Raw genomic sequence first — 17111 nt, 5'->3', positions numbered from 1 at the left:
GCACTTTTGTTAATTTCCAAAGAGGTGTATAAATTATATGAAACCAGGCAAAGATGCAATCATCTGTCCTGGAGAAATACAGACAAGGTGTAAACAGCCTAAATGAGAACTCAGCTTAGAGTTAATGAATCTGTGAACAAAGGAAAGTTGTGCAACTCTAACGAATCCAGTGGCATATACCATCTGTAAATACAGGGTCATATTTAAAGAAGCCCTCTGAAGTTGTAATGCCCCCAATTTCGAATCCGAGAGACCACCAAGGAGCTGATACCGATGCAAACGCACGAGGGTTTATTTACAAGCTGGAGCTTGGGCCCAAGTATACCCAACACAGCGGAGCAGGGACTTGGACCCCTAGGTTAAGAGGCGTAGCAGTTTTATAGGGGCCAGTGGCCAATGAGATTGTAACACACACAGAAAGTTGCATAGTCATGTCAGTCCACACGCAGGTGGCCAACTGAATTACAATTTACCCTATAGTAACTGTTTGAACTAGCCTATCACTCTGGTCGGAATTGGCGCGTAAGTTTGGTGGGCAAAAGGCGGGGTTTAAGAACTGGCGCGCAAGTTTGGCGGGCAAAAGGCGGGGTTTACATTCTTTGGCTGTTAGAGGTTCTGCATTCCTATATGAGCCGGTTTCCAGTAAGAGTGTGCTCAGCAGCTTGACTAGGGTGGGGGAGTGTCTTAAGCAATAAGTAGGTCATGTGGGGGTTATACATGAGATGGTGGGTGTAGCACAAAATGGAGTTAGTCTTGATCTGCTTGTCCACGGGTAGGGGATTTTTGTTAAATTCCTTGGGTCCCACAAAGTAGCCAAACATAATTGTTTCAGCCGAAAATAATTAATAAGAGATTGCATTCTTTACTCCAAATGCTGAGGAACATTAACAGGATGCAATGTATAACACACATGGACTCTTAACTTCCTCCACTCTGCAACTGCTTGCATCCTGAGAAAGTTCCAGAACTTTTCACACACTTAATTTCCAAACAGTTTCTTCAGGCCTTGTTCTGAATAATTTTTATTTTCACTCTCGCCAATGCCCCTGTTTTCTTTCCCAACAAGTAAGAATTCTTCTTCTTCTTCTTCTTTTTTTTTTTTGTCTGTTTTATTTGTTTTGATGGGAAAGGAAGCAGAAAAGAGAAAGAAAATTGAACTAAAGAAAAGGAAGTTATCCTTAGCTACATGCTATCAATGAAATGTTAATAATTTTTATCATTGGAAACAAAACTGACACCTTTCCCTGCTTCCATTATGGGTAAGTGTGTACATCATTTCTTTCAGTCAGGGAGAAAGTTTGTGCCTGAGGATAAACTAAAACTAATAAACAAAAAAATAGGGATACCGTGTCTAAGTCTTGAAGCCTGAGCTTTCCTATAAGTTACTAACTCACTTTTAAAATAACTTCATTTTTGTTGACTTTTGCAGATCTGATGTATGAAGCTATGTGACTGTGCTAGTTATTAAGTTATTGTCTCTCAGCTCCAAAGCACCCTTCTTTAAAAAAAAAAATTTTTTTTAATGTTTATTTATTTTTGAGAGAGAGAAATAAACAGAGTGTGAGCAGGGGAGGGACAGAGATAAAGGGAGAGTCAGAATCCAAAGCTCAGAGCTGTCAACACAGAGTCCGATGCAGGGCTTGAACCCACGAACCGTGAGATCATGACCTGAATTGAAGTCGGACACTTAACTGACTGAGCTATACAGGTGCCCCAAAGTGCCATAACATTTTAGATTTTATCTTAGTATTTTTGAAGCAGAATATGAAACTGAAAAAACTTTGTTGTAGTTTAATAATGTGAGAATACACACATGTAAACACGTTTTGAAACTAGAACGTCACAGACAGGTTATATGTACTGCTATCTGTAAGTGCCTTGAGGTTAGGGACCAGACCTTGTATGTAGTTCAAGTTTCTGGAATATTTCAGGATCTCAATATATATCTTTGAAAATACACACACAAAAAAATAATGTGCTCTCTCTTAAATGGGTCCTCTGATATGCTGCCCAGCAACTGATACAATGGCAGAAGTCCTAGATTTTCCTTTTATTTTTATAACTCTTTCTTCCGGCTTCCTGTTTTAGACTGTATTTTCTTCCTTCACAGTATGCTCATTTTTTTTTTTTTTTTGTAGTAAGTCTCTTTCTTTTAATCCCTTGAGGAAAGTTTTACTATGTCTTCATTTTCATCACAAAGAATTCACTTTTACCAAAGAATTTGAAAGCAATGTACTTTTTAAAAACATTTTTGTGGGGTCCCTGGGTGGCTCAGTCGGTTAAGCATCCGACTTCAGCTCAGGTCATAATCTCACACTCCGTGAGTTTGAGCCCTGTGTCAGGCTCTGTGCTGACAGCTCAGAGCCTGGAGTCTGCTTCATATTCTGTGTCTCCCTCTCTCTCTGCCCCTCCCCTGCTCATGTTCTGTCTCTCTCTGTCTCAAAAAAAAAATAAAAACATTAAAAAAATTTTTTTTAACATTTTCGTTATTGAGGTAAAATTTAAATAGGGTGAAATGCAGGTATCTTTTTTTTTTTTTTTAATATATATGAAATTTATTGACAAATTGGTTTCCATACAACACCCAGTGCTCATCCCAAAAGGTGCCCTCCTCAATACCCATCACCCACCCTCCCCTCCCTCCCACCCCCCATCAACCCTCAGTTTGTTCTCAGTTTTTTTTTGTTTTTTTTTTTTAATTTTTTTTTCAACTTTTTTATTTATTTATGGGACAGACAGAGACAGAGCATGAACGGGGGAGGGGCAGAGAGAGAGGGAGACACAGAATCAGAAACAGGCTCCAGGCTCCGAGCCATCAGCCCAGAGCCCGACGCGGGGCTCGAACCCACGGACCGCGAGATCGTGACCTGGTTGAAGTCGGACGCTCAACCGACTGCGCCACCCAGGCGCCCCTGTTCTCAGTTTTTAACAGTCTCTTATGCTTTGGCTCTCTCCCACTCTAACCTCTTTTTTTTTTTTTTCCCCTTCCCCTCCCCCATGGGTTCCTGTTAAGTTTCTCAGGATCCACATAAGAGTGAAACCATATGGTATCTGTCTTTCTCTGTATGGCTTATTTCACTTAGCATCACACTCTCCAGTTCCATCCACATTGCTACAAAAGGCCATATTTCATTTTTTCTCATTGCCACGTAGTATTCCATTGTGTGTATAAACCACAATTTCTTTATCCATTCATCAGTTGATGGACATTTAGGCTCTTTCCATCATTTGGCTATTGTTGAGAGTGCTGCTATGAACATTGGGGTACAAGTGCCCCTATGCATCAGTACTCCTGTATCCCTTGGATAAATTCCTAGCAGTGCTATTGCTGGGTCATAGGGTAGGTCTATTTTTAATTTTCTGAGGAACCTCCACACTGCTTTCCAGAGCGGCTGCACCAATTTGCATTCCCACCAACAGTGCAAGAGGGTTCCCGTTTCTCCACATCCTCTCCAGCATCTATAGTCTCCTGATTTGTTCATTTTGGCCACTCTGACTGGCGTGAGGTGATAGCAGGTATCCTAAATGTATAATTTGATGGATGTTCTTAAATGCATGAACCAGGCTGTATTATGACTTCCCTGGGCCCTAGGTACTTTTGCATTCGTGGGCTTCTTTCTTTATACAAAATGTTAAGAATTATATTTTACGATCGTGTTGGTAGAACAACCAATACAATCCAAGCTACACGCATTATTGCTATATTCATTTTATGTTTCTAACTTTTTTTAAAAATTTTTTTTTCAACATTTATTTCTGGGACACAGAGAGACAGAGCATGAACGGGGGAGGGGCAGAGAGAGAGGGAGACACAGAATCGGAAACAGGCTCCAGGCTCTGAGCCATTAGCCCAGAGCCTGACGCGGGGCTCGAACTCACAGACCGCGAGATCGTGACCTGGCTGAAGTCGGATGCTTAACCGACTGCGCCACCCAGGCACCCTATGTTTCTAACTTTAAAAGAAATTAAAATGAAAATATTTTCACGGCCCGTAAAAATCCTCTGAGTCCTAGGCACTGTACCTACTGTGCCTAATGTAGAAGTCAACACATCTGTGTAACCATCACCCTGATCAAGATATAGAATATTTCTGTTATCTCAGAAAGTTTTCTTGTGCTTCCTTCCATTTGGTCCCCACCCCCAAAGGCAACCATTCTTCTGATTTCTATCACCATATTCTTGAGCTTTATATAAATATAAATCACAGTTTGTACTCTTTTATATCTGGTTTCCTTCATCAAGAAATTTTTGTGATTCCTTTTTATTGCTGAGTAGTATTTCATTTCATAAGACACCATAATCTGTTTATCAATTGTCCTATAAGTGGACATTTGGGTTGTTTCTTGTTTGGGACTACCATGAATAAAACTGTTATGAACATTCTTGTATAAGTTTTTTTGTGGACATTAAGTTTTTGTTTCCCTTGAAAAATCACCTACGAATGGAAATACTGGGTCCTAGGAATGGGAAAATACAGATGTATTATTTAATTTGTAAGAAACTGCCAAACTGATTTCCAAAGTAGTTTTACCTTTTTATGCTACCAGCAGCGATACGTGGGAGTCATGTTGCTCCATACCAACATTTGTTTATTTTAATTCTAGACATTTTTATGGGTGCAAAGTGGCACCATATTGTGCAATATTTTCCCTGAAAATTTTAAAGAGAAGTAATAAAAAATGAAGTTTGTGTTGCCCTATCCAATGTTGAACTTGAAAAACACCCTTTAGACACGTTTTGTTCAAGATTCTTTTCACCAATACCTAATACCTAATGAATCTCTCTTTTTCTCCTTAATTGTTATCCATCAGTTACTCCTCTAGATTTTGGCCGTAGTAATCAACAGATCATTGGCTATTTTAATGAAAACAGTTTCAGAAAAGTGGGTAGGGGCAAAATCTAGAGTGTAATTGTTCAGATGCTACATATTAAACTGTCTTCATGTTTTCATAAAGAAAACAATCTGCTCACCACAGCAATAGTTAACAATGTAAATTTTACAGATTATTTCCTAGAGGAGATAAATGAAGGTATGTATATTGCATAGCTCACAGACTTTTCTAGAAAATTCCTTGTTAGACTGCTCCCTAATCTCTCCCCCCCTCCCTCCCACTATCAGTTATCAGCCCTCCCTCCCTCTTATTCAATTTCTCTCCCTCGTCTGCATATTCCACTTGGTCATGAATACTGGCACTGTCTTCAGTTTGAGAAGGGTTGCCATTCATTATTGAGGAGAAAAACAAGCCGTAGACCAACTGCCTTCCTTTAGAAGATAATGAGGGATTATATAGGTAAAAAAAAAAAAAAAAAAAAAGTTCTGTAACCTTGGTTTTCTTTTTTTTTTTTTTCTTTCTGAATTACCTTTGGTGCCTTGATTACTTAATATAAAAAACATTTTCTTCTATGTAATAATAGCAAAGTCATCAAGAAACAGTCCACCTGTCAGATTTCATAAAAAGATCTTGTCAAAACAAATATTTAAATTAAAAAAATAAAAACACTCTACCACCACTATTACCACAAATGCAAACCTCACTGTTGGTGCTGTAGTTTGGAAATCTGCTATAACATCATGTGCCCTTACCTCTACCCTGCACAATTATGAATGGCTGCTCTGTTGTACCATGACTGGGATGCATGGTTCTTTGGAATACATTGTATCTGTGCCCTCCAACAAAGCAGGAAAAGTAATAACTTTTATGGATGCCAAGGAGTCTTCTAGTTTCCTCTTAAAATCTGTAGATGAGAAAATACACCTGGGTAGAATTTAAAATGACATAAAAAGAGAAGGTATTATTCTATGCAGAACAAAGGAGAGGCAGATTGGATTTAGCTGAAAGCTATCTATTGCCTTGAGGATTATTTTTTATATTCCTTTTACTACTTTATTCTTTTTTTGATCTCAAAAAAGTATGTGTGTGTGTCACCTTAATATCTTGGTTTTGAAATTGCTATTGTTTAGACTTGTACAAGTAAAAGTAAATCTTGAGTAATACAACAATTAATTTTTAGTTGAGTAATAAAAGCTATTCAATGGGTCCTTGGCATCCTGGGCATTTACTGTTTCCTCTCCTCTGTTATTAACGCTACATTTATTGAGCATTGAATATGAACGTGACAGGGATGGTACAGATAATAGTTCTTTTGAGTTCCCAGTTCTTTGTCTCGGACTGAGTTTGATGACAAACCAGTAAACCACTTATTGCAATACAGTGTGTTAAATGGGAGGCACTTCACTCAAACTGGGGTCTGGTGCCTGGTATGAGAAGTATTAAGGAATGCTTTCAGTTTTTATGGTCCAGGAAAGATGATTAGAGAGAGAGAGAGCGAGAGAGAGCATCAAAATCTTAAATGATGGATGGATTTTTTTCTAAATATCTGAACTTTGCTCCCTAATCATTGATTGACTGATCCATTTCTTCCTGATGGAATTATAAGGTATGTTAAATTACTGTTACATATTATAATGTTTGTTTACACAAATGGGAGTTTCTTGTTCAGTTCCATTCATTTTTGCATTCTTATGCTGTGTCTAAACTTTTAATTAGCACAGTTTTATCATGTTTTGATATCTGGGAGGCCTAGTCCCCCTAAATGTTCTTCTTTATAACATTTTCCTTGCCATTCTTACCAGTTCTTTCACATGAATTATAGGATTGTTTTGTCAAGGCACTCTCCTCCCCAAACAGTTTTGTGGGGAACTGAATAAGGGTTACATTAAATCCACATGTTAATGTGGGCTGAATTGACATGTTTCTACTCTTCAGTCTTTTCAGGATTGGATTTTTTTTTTTTTTAATAAGGAGCAAAGATTTATTCACATTATCTTAGAAAATTAGGGGTTTATCATAAGAAGAAGTAATGGAGACATTTGTTTATATTCTGTATATATTTCTGAAGTTTGCTGTTTTCCTCCTCATGGCACATTCTTTTTTTTTTTTTTTTTTTTTTTAAATTTTTTTTTTTTCAACGTTTTTTATTTATTTTTGGGACAGAGAGAGACAGAGCATGAACGGGCGAGGGGCAGAGAGAGAGGGAGACACAGAATCGGAAACAGGCTCCAGGCTCTGAGCCATCAGCCCAGAGCCCGACGCGGGGCTCGAACTCACGGACCGCGAGATCGTGACCTGGCTGAAGTCGGACGCTTAACCGACTGCGCCACCCAGGCGCCCCCTTTTTTTTTTTTTTTTTTTTTTTTAACTTATCTATGATATTTTAGATATTTTGGTTGCTATATGAATAGGATTACTTTTCCTTTATATTTCCTTATAGAGGAAAGGTATTTTTTAAGCTTTTATTTTATTCAGCTACTTTACCAGTCCTCTTTTTTCTTTCTTTCTTTCTTTTATTTATTTATTTTTGAGGGGGGTGGGCAGAGAGAATCCCAAGCAGGCTCCACACTGTCAGGTACAGCCCAAAGTGGGGCTGTATCTCAGGAACCTTGAGACCATGACCTGAGCTGAAATCAAGAGTTAGATGTTTAACCGACTGAGCCACCCAGGCACCCCAAGTCCTGTTATTTCTAGAAGGTTTCCCATGGATTCTTTTTGAGCTTCTATGTAAACAAAATCATTTTCAAATAATGACTATTTAGACTCTTTTCATTAAGTTGTTTTCAAACCAATCACTGTGGAGGCAGCATGAAAGATGGGAAAGTAGAAGTGAAGGCATGGAAATCAGATAAGAAATTATGGTGATCAGGGGGCACCTGGGTGGCTCAGCCAATGAAGCCTCTGGTTCTTGATTTCAGCTCAGGTCATGATCTCACGGTTCATGAGTTCCAGCTCTGCATTGGGCTCCGCACTGTCAGTGCAGAGCCTGTTTGGGATTCTCTCTATCTCTGCTCCGCCCCCACTTGCACGTGCTTGCTCTCCCTCTCTCTCTAAACAAATTTTTCAAAAATTTAACAAAAAGAATGAAATTATGGTGATCAGGAACTGATGCAGATTGATAAGGGTTGAATGGAGAGGATGGATAAAGAGAAAAGGTAGAAAGTGCAGGACTCAGTGATTTGGGGTAAGGGAGTAGGAGGATGACTTCCAGACTTCAGCTTTGACTCTGTAGAAATAGAATTACACAAATTTTTTGTGGAAAAGAGTAGAGTTACTCGGTTAGCAGTTTATTGTGTTTATGAGTAAAAATAAGGATACCAGAATTTCTGGGCTACATAGTCCTTGCTCTTGCAGCAGCTTGATGGGCCCTTGCATTTATGGTAACGGCTTCTCTCTGTTTCTGTGTTATTACTACCCACTATCGCACCCTCTGCCTCAGGTCTACTACTTATTCATAGTTTCTGTTTACTCACGGCTTCCGTGTACTGTATTCTGAGTGTCTTTGAATTCTGTTCCTGCTACCATCTGCTTGGCTCTTTCTTCAGACCTACAGTTTAAATTTCCTAGGAAGAGAATTGCTCTAACCAAACATTGTCCCTATTATAATTGAGTTTTCCTATCAGGGCACTTACTAGGCAGCTGATCAGTTTCTGGAATGGCTGCCTCCAGGCAGGTGTTTGCTCTTCGTCCAATCGGCTGAGGCAACCTTTGGATAAGGGAAACACCTAGGACTTCTACAGTCAGCAAGATCTTTGGGGGAAGGGGCTCACCATCACCAACATAGAAGAGGCCTGTGGACATAGTCACAGGCTATGGCTTACTCTACCTGCTACTACACTACAGAAGGAAGAATGGGTTGGGGAAGGGAGAGGGAGAGGTAGTCACAAGTTAGGTTTTGGTCATGTTTCATTAGAGGGGCTTACAGCATATCTCCATAGATATGTCCTGTGGGCTGTGGATAACTCTGGCCTGAAGTTTGGGACCTTCGGAGGCATTTTTCAGTATTTTTCAGCAGGTGCTACTACTCTCTTGTAGTACCTGCTGTATTATAATAAGTAATTAACTTGTTTCAAAATTTGGTCTTTTTCATCTTTATATCCTCAGTGCCGGACACATAGTAAATGCTTAATAATTATATGTTGAACAAATGCGTAGTTGTGATTTAGAACCTGAACATTAGGGACGTTTCCAAGTAGACTGATAACACGATCATAACATCATGGTATTTTCCCCTATTCCGTACTTGACAAATAAAAGAAGGGAAAAGAAACTTTTTACCTTTTGATATCTTTCAGTACAGATCAACAATTTATATAATCTTAGTTCAATGAATGTCTTAACATATCATCTTCCATATTGTGTTTTTTTCTGTTTAGCATTCTTATGTACATGGATTTCCAGTGAGGTATCCATATAGTAGATATTTTTATGAACTTCCATTGTTTTGATATATCACTCTACTCAACCATGCCCCAGTTGTTGGATGTTGATAGTACAGTGTCAATCAACATAAGACTGGCGTAGGTGTATAAATTAACTTTAATCTCAATATAGAGGTTTTAATGTTTAAAGTCCCTCCACACTCCCTAGATAGCTACACAAGAATTCCAAATATCTTACTGAAATATACACAAGGGTTTATTAATTAGTTGAGGAATATGAGAAACGATCTTTTTTAGATACAATTTTTTATTGGTCAAGTAAGTGAGTGGTGTTCAAGATAGGCTGTATATACACCATTGCCTTTCAACAAGGTGTAAGAATCCAGTAGGGCCACAGGTTTTTACCTTTGATTTAGTGCCTGAGGTCTAGGGCTTTGTTTTATCTGGCCACTATCCCCTCGTGAAAGATTTTGTTTCCTAATAACTAGAGGATTAACTGTGTAGCTCCTGAGCCCACTCAGAGTGAACTTCTGTTGCATTCAGAGTGCCTGAAGCCAGAAATTGTGGTCTGACCTAAGTTTATAACAACCAGCTACATGACTGCTTTTATGTTTGCTTGCTTACAAAAGTAGTTTGGCAGAACTTAAGGTTTGCTTTTATTTTAACATATCACCTGGAAGCCTGGTTGTGTGAGAGAGACCCATGGATGCTCCACCTTTAATCATCTGACATCTAATGACCTGATTTTAACCTGCCAAGTGTTGAACAAATGGGCTTACATTGGTTCACGATAGACTACTTGCAAATGTTCCCTGTCATAAATAAGTGACAAGAATGAGATTTTTAAATAGGAAAGTACAATCCCCTGAGACTAAAGTATATAAATCCCCTGAGATAAAGCATATAAGTAACTGAGGGCCTCTAAAGGTGAAGTGATTTGTTTAAGACCCATACAATTGTTAGGGCAGGGTTGAGGCTAAACCCCAGTATCTTGTAGGCTGGAATGGTGAAAACACGTCTCTCCACTTTTCCAGGGACATCCAAGTTTTCCCAATAATGGGCTACATGGTGATGGTGAAGGCTCTATTAGGTTTTGTTGATTAAAATTTGTGTAAAAAAAAGTCCAAAGTTGGTATATGAGGACCGGAGTTCTTTGGAAGCTTCATGTGCATTGTTTGGAGGTTTCATTTATGCTTGTTTTTCTTTTCAAGTTTATTAACCTTCGCAACCCCAGTTTCATGATCTAATTTTTACAACATTAAACTGGAATATATTAAACTTATACAATTATGTTCAGCTTCACTTATAGTTACGAATCAGTCCAGACTGCTACCATGACTCCTAGCTCCCATCAGTCATACAACGGTTAATATCCTCAGTGATGTATAGATTCATATAAGTTACTTCACTAGACAATTGTAGAGGCCTCAAGTATTTCAGAGAAGTTACAGATTATATACCATGCTCACTTTTATAATATATCCAATAGTTATATCCTAGCTGCATCCTAATGGGACATTTTTTCAAGCTGGCTTCCTTCATTAGTCTGGCTGATCTTGGGTAAATCATTTAACCTCTCCAGACCTTCTATTGTGAGAATCGAGGTATAAAATCTCTAAAAACAATTCTCATCTCAAGACTGCCCTTCATTTTTCACAACTTGGGTGCCTCTTAACATTCATATTTACTTCCAAAGTGTACTCTAGACCCCTGCCTTTTTTTACAACTTAGATTGGGTATTTTAGAAGGAAACCTTCCCATCCCTTGAGACTAGAACCAACCTTCAGAAGCCTTAACCTCCCCAAAATCAAAGGTAAATCTTAAGAAAAAGGAAAGTCTCCTTTCTTACCCAACCTCAAAATTCACTTTTTCTCTACTCATACTTGATGTCCCACACTCTTCAGTTTTCCTGAGATTATAATGTTTTTCTCTTCTGGACAAAACACCATTCCCTGTAAATGTTGTATTTTCTGGGGCACCTGGGTGGCTTAGTCAGTTAAGTGTCTGATTCTTGATTTCAGCTCAGGCCGTGATCTCACAGTTCTTGAGTTCAAGACCCATGTCAGGTTCTGCACTGACAGCGCAGAGCCTGCTTAGGATTTTCTCTCTCCCTCTCTCTTTGCCCCTACCCTGCTCATGCATGCACGTGCTCGCTCTCTCTCTCAAAATAAATAAAAATAAATAAATAAATGTATTTTCTATTTCCAAGAAAGGAAGAAGATATCAGCCAGCTCCCATTCATGACCCAAAGGATAGGTTTTTTCCAAACTCCAACCAACTTTAATATTTTTTCTTACTAGTTTTTCCTCACTCCTGTTCTATTTAATTAAACTTCTCTTCTTTGTTTCATTATAAAAATAATCAGCAATCACTGTAGAAAATTTGGAAATTACAGAAAATTACCAAAAAGCAGGGTAAAACCAGTGTTAATCTACCTACCCACAGAGAGTCACTGACCACATTTTGACTATTTCTTTTAGTCTTTTTTGCTTCTTTTTTGACCTCTCATTTTATCCACCCAGTTGTCTTTCCCTATATGCCTTCACAGTCTGAGAATTCTCAACCTACCCAAACCACCAGACTAAAAGATCCAAGAACTTGAAAAGGAAATTGAGTTCTGGAATATGCACAACAATCCCCTCTTTTTCAGACCATTTCCTCCCCAATTTTTGAAATTATAAATATTTTCAAACACACACAAGAAAGTTGAAATAAAATTAACTCCTGAATGCCTATCACCTAAGTTCAATAATTTTTAACATACTGCAATTTTATCTCTATGATCTACACATACCTTTTCTCTTCTGAATTACTTGAATGTAAGGAGGCAGACCTCATGGCACTTTATCTCTAAACACTTCAGCAAGCATCTTCTAAGAATAAGACATTTTTTAGATAATGACCATACCATTACTGCCCTAAAATTGTTATTTTTCAATGTTTATTTATGTATTTAGGAGGGGGAAGGGCAGAGCGTGAGAATCCCCGTCCCCTGCGTCGTTAGCCCAGAGCCCGATGGTGGCTTCATCTCACGAACCGTGAGATAATGACCTGCATCTAAATCAAGACTTGGAAGCTTAACCAACTGAGCCACTCAGCCACCCCTGCCCTTAAATCATTAAGAATAGTTTCACAATATCATCTAGTATCCATTCAAATTTGCCCCATTATCCCAAGACAGCATTTGTTGCTTTCTTTTGAACTAAGATTCAGTCACATATTGGCATACAATAGTCTCCCCTTATCTTTAGGGAATATATTCCAAGACCCCCAGTGGATGCCTGACATTGCAGATAGTACTGAACTCTACATAGGCTGGGGTTTTTTCCTATACATACATAACTATGGTAAAGTTTAGTTTATTCACCAGGCACAGTCACAGATAAACAATAACTAATAATAAAATAGAGCAAGTATAACAATAGACTGTAATGAGAGTGTCGTGAAATGGTCTTTCTTTCTCTCAAAGTATCTTACTACACTGCACTCACCCTTCTTAGGATGTGAGACAATAAAATGCCTACGTGATGTGATGAGGTGGGGTGAATGACTAGGCACTGTGACAGAGCTTTAGGCTACTGTTGACCTTATGATCAGTCAGAAGGAGGCTCATCTGCTTCTGGAGTGCTGTGAACTGCGGGTAAATTAAACTGTGTAAAGCGAAGCCACAAATAAAGAGGGACTTTTGTACTGTATTTACTTATCTTTTCAGGATCTTTTAATATAGAATGATCTCTCCTCCTTTATTATTTGTTCAAATGAGCTTTACTTTTTGAAGTCAGACCATGTTTTACCACCACATTTTAAACTTATTCCCACTTCAGAATTAGCACAATGCACTTTCAGTTGTACAATTGCAATTACCTCCCCACTCAAGTTTTGACTCCATTCTATCCAATACGTGTTGCTGATGAGATTATTTTCTTACAGAGCATCCCATGTCACCTTCAGTTTCAAGCCCAGTCATTCAGAGTCCTGCATCCACCATAGAAGCATGACTTGAACTGGGCCAATTAGAGTGAATCTCAGGATTTTTTTTTTTTTTACTTTTTTTCAAGTTTTTTTTTTTTTTCATTTATTTTTAGATAGCAATAGAGAGAATGAGCAAGAGAGGGGCAGACAGAGAGGGAGAGAGACTCTCAAGCAGACTCTGCACTGTCAGCTCAAAACCCGATGTGGGACTTGAACTCATGAACTGTGAGATCATGACCTGAGCCAAAACCAACACTCAGACACTTAACTGACTGAGCCACCCAGACGCCTATCAAGATTTTGATGGAAATGACCAGAAACTACTCTTACTGTTCTTGCTAGACTTTGAACTTGAGAGCTTTTGAGGCTAGAGGACCCGCAACAAACTTGCCACCATTAGGGGAGAGACTCAAGTTGCTGTGGCTGCGCTTAGAGCCAGAAAAGGAAGGCAACATGACCAAAGGCAGAGCAGAGAAGTAGAGAGAAATAAAGCCTGGTCATAACTGGAGGCCTGAATCTAGCTATGTAGAAGTCAGAGCTACCTCCTGGACTTTTTAGTAACATGAGCCAATAAATTCCCCTTTCTTGGCAAGCTAGTTCACGTTGGATTTCCTGTCAATTAACCACCCAAAGAGTCCCAGCAGATACATGCTTTACAAATGCACTTTCACAATAATCGCTGATTCTTAGCAACTCTTTGAACTTGAGCCTCAGAAAAGTTTAAGAACTCTTGAAATGGAATACTATTGTATGGTGGAACTGGGATGACACATAAATTTTGTGATTCCATAGTCATTCATTCTCTGCGTGCATTCTCTTCCTGTAAATTATTCAAAAAGGTCACGCAATCACATGGTTTGAAAGCCGCAATACATAAAAAGGTTAACAATGTCTCTCATCTGCTCTGTTCCCAGCACCCTCCTCCCCATGGGGGGTTTCTTGGGTATATCTCCAGAATATGTACTTTTCCATATTCCCTTTTTTACACAAAAGAATGGATATAACACACGGTGTTGCAAACTTTTCTTTAAATTAACATATATTGAAAATCTTGCTATATCAGTAACAATAACAAAAGAATACACTTACATAGTGCTTACTTTGTGTCAGGCACTGTTTCCAAATGCTTTACATAAATTAACTATTTATTTAACCATCACAACAATTCTGCTGATAGGTAGTGTTTTAAAGATGAGGAAACACAGATACAGAAAAGTAAGTAGGGGGCACCTGGGTGGCTCAATCGGTTAAGTGATCGACTCCTGGTTTTGGCTCAAGTCATGATCTGGTTTTGTGAGTTCAAGCCCTGAGCAGGGCTCAGTGCTGACAGCATGAAGCCTGCTTGGGATTTTCCCTCTCCCTCTGTCTCTGCCCCTCCCCAACTCGTGTTGTCTCTGTCTCTCTCAAAATAAATAAACTAAAAAAAGAAGAAAAAAAGAAAAGAAAAGTAAGTAGTGGAACCAGGATGTGAAACCAGGCAGTCTGACTCCAGAATTCAGGCGCTAAATCACTATTCCAAACTGACTGACAATATTGTTTAGGGAATAGAGAGCTCTTTGTTCTTTCTTTTTTCTTTTGCACTCACATAGTATTCTTTTGTGCGGATGTAACATATGGACATATATATGGGTCATTGCCAACAAGTTTCTATTTCAAAAAATTATGCAATGCATAACCTTATACACACATCATTTCATACGCAGGTATAACCTTCAGTAGATAACCAGAGCTGTAACTTCTGGGTAAAAGGGTATACACATTTGTAGTTTTGACAGCTATTATCCAGCAGCTCTTCATATGAGTTATAACAATTACACCGATGTAAATTTATACTTCGCTACAGTGCCTGTGTCCCCATTGCTTTGGTATTACACGATTTTGTCGAACTTTTAGATTTTTACCAATCTAATAAACAATAAACGATAGTATCTCAGTGTCATTTTAAAAATTCTCTTTTCAGTAAAGACAAGTGAACAGATCACAGGTGTAGAGAGTTTCACAAAAGAACATCTGCAGAACCAATTTAAGAAACCGAACTCCTCCTCCCATCCACATATAATCACTGCATTGACTTCTAACAGCACAGATTTGTTTTGCCTTTTTCAAAACTTTATGTAAATTGAGTCACATAGTATTTACTATTTTGTGTTGGCTTTTTTTGCTTAAAATGATGTTTGTGAAATTTCTCCATATTGTTGCATGTAGTTTCAGCTCATTTGTCCTCATTGCTAGATATGCAGTATTTCATTGTGGAAATATATCACAAATTGATTGTCTATCCTACTGTTTATGGAAATTAGGTGGTTTCCAATTTAGAGCTATTAAAAATATTCTCATACTTTTATTTGTTGAATGGAGATCCACACTTTGGCTGGATATATATCTAGGGTTGTGTTTGCTTGGTCATAGAATATATATACATTGAGCTTTGGAAGATACTGCCAAAGAGTTTTTCAAAATGGTTGGATCAATTTATGCTCCCACCAGCAGTATGTGAGAGTTCCAGTTGTTCTACTTCTTTACTAACATGTGTTAGTGTTAGTCTTTTTCTATTTTAACCATTTTTGTGGATATGTGGGTGTTTGCATTTCTCTGATAACTAATGACACTGAGTACCTTTTCTTAATGTTTATTGGCCATCACAATGTTGCTTGTCGTGAAATATCTGTTCAGTAATTTTGCCTATTTTTTCATTGTATTTTCTGTCTTTTCCTATTGACTTGCAAGAGTCCTTTATATACCTTTGATGAGAATCCTTTGCGAAATGTATTACAGTTATCTTCTACTCTGTGGATTGCCTTTTCATTCTCTCAGTGGTGACTTTTAATGAACAGAAGTTCTTACTTTAAAAATATATATATATATGTATATACATATACATATATATAAACATATATATATTATATATATCTCTATATATTTATATTCTATGTGGATTGTGAAATGACCTAGAATCATTTACTGAAAAGACCAGTCTTTCTGTACTGCACCGAAGTATCAGCTCTGTCAAAAACCAGGTCACCATTTATATGTAAGTCTGTCTCTGAATTATATTTTATTACAGTTGTCTGTATGTCTTTCCTAGTGTGAGTATAATAATATTGTAATTACTGTAGCTTTGTAATAGATTTTATCTATTATAAATATGCCTAGGTATGTAACTACTACAAATTTGTTCTTCATGATTACCTCATATATTTTCATATAAATTAAAAAATTTTTTAACGTTTATTCATTTTTAAGAGACAGAGAGAGACCAAGGGTGAGCAGGGGAGGGACAGAGAGAGAGGGAGACACAGAATCCAAAGCAGGCTCCAGGCTCTGAGCTGTCAGCACAGAGCCCAGCACCCGACATGGGTTTGAACTCACAGATGGTGAGATCATGTCTTGAGCCGAAGTTGGCCACTTAACTGACTGAGCCACCCAGGCGCCCCATTTTCATATAAATTTTAGAGTGAGCTTGTCAATTTCCACAAAAAAATGTGACTTTAAAAAAAAAAAGATGAGAATTGTGCTGAACTCATGAGTACAAATAGAGTTGATATCTTTAAAATATTTATTTATAATCTGTGAACATGATGTAACCCTCCATTTATCTAGGTTTTCTTTAATTTAACTCAATAATGTTTTATAGTTTCATCTAGAGTTTTTGTATATCTTTTACTAGATTTATTGATGGTTATTTTATGGGTTTGATGCTATTATAAATAATACTGTTTTTTTTTTTTTTAATGTTCATTTATTTTTGAGACAGAGAAAGAACATGAGCAGTGGAGGGGCAGAGAGAGAGGGAGACACAAAGTCCAAAGCAGGCTCCAGGCTCTGAACTGTCAGCACAGAGACTGATGCAGGGGTCGAACCCACAAACCGTAAGTTCATGATCTGAGCCGAAGTCAGATACTTAAACCGACTGAGACACCCAGGC

The sequence above is a fragment of the Puma concolor genome, chromosome A1, assembly GCF_028749965.1.
Source record: "Puma concolor isolate L17-30 chromosome A1, mPumCon1.1.hap2, whole genome shotgun sequence".
Classification (NCBI taxonomy): Eukaryota; Metazoa; Chordata; class Mammalia; order Carnivora; family Felidae; genus Puma; species Puma concolor.
Note: the sequence above shows the minus strand (reverse complement) of the source record.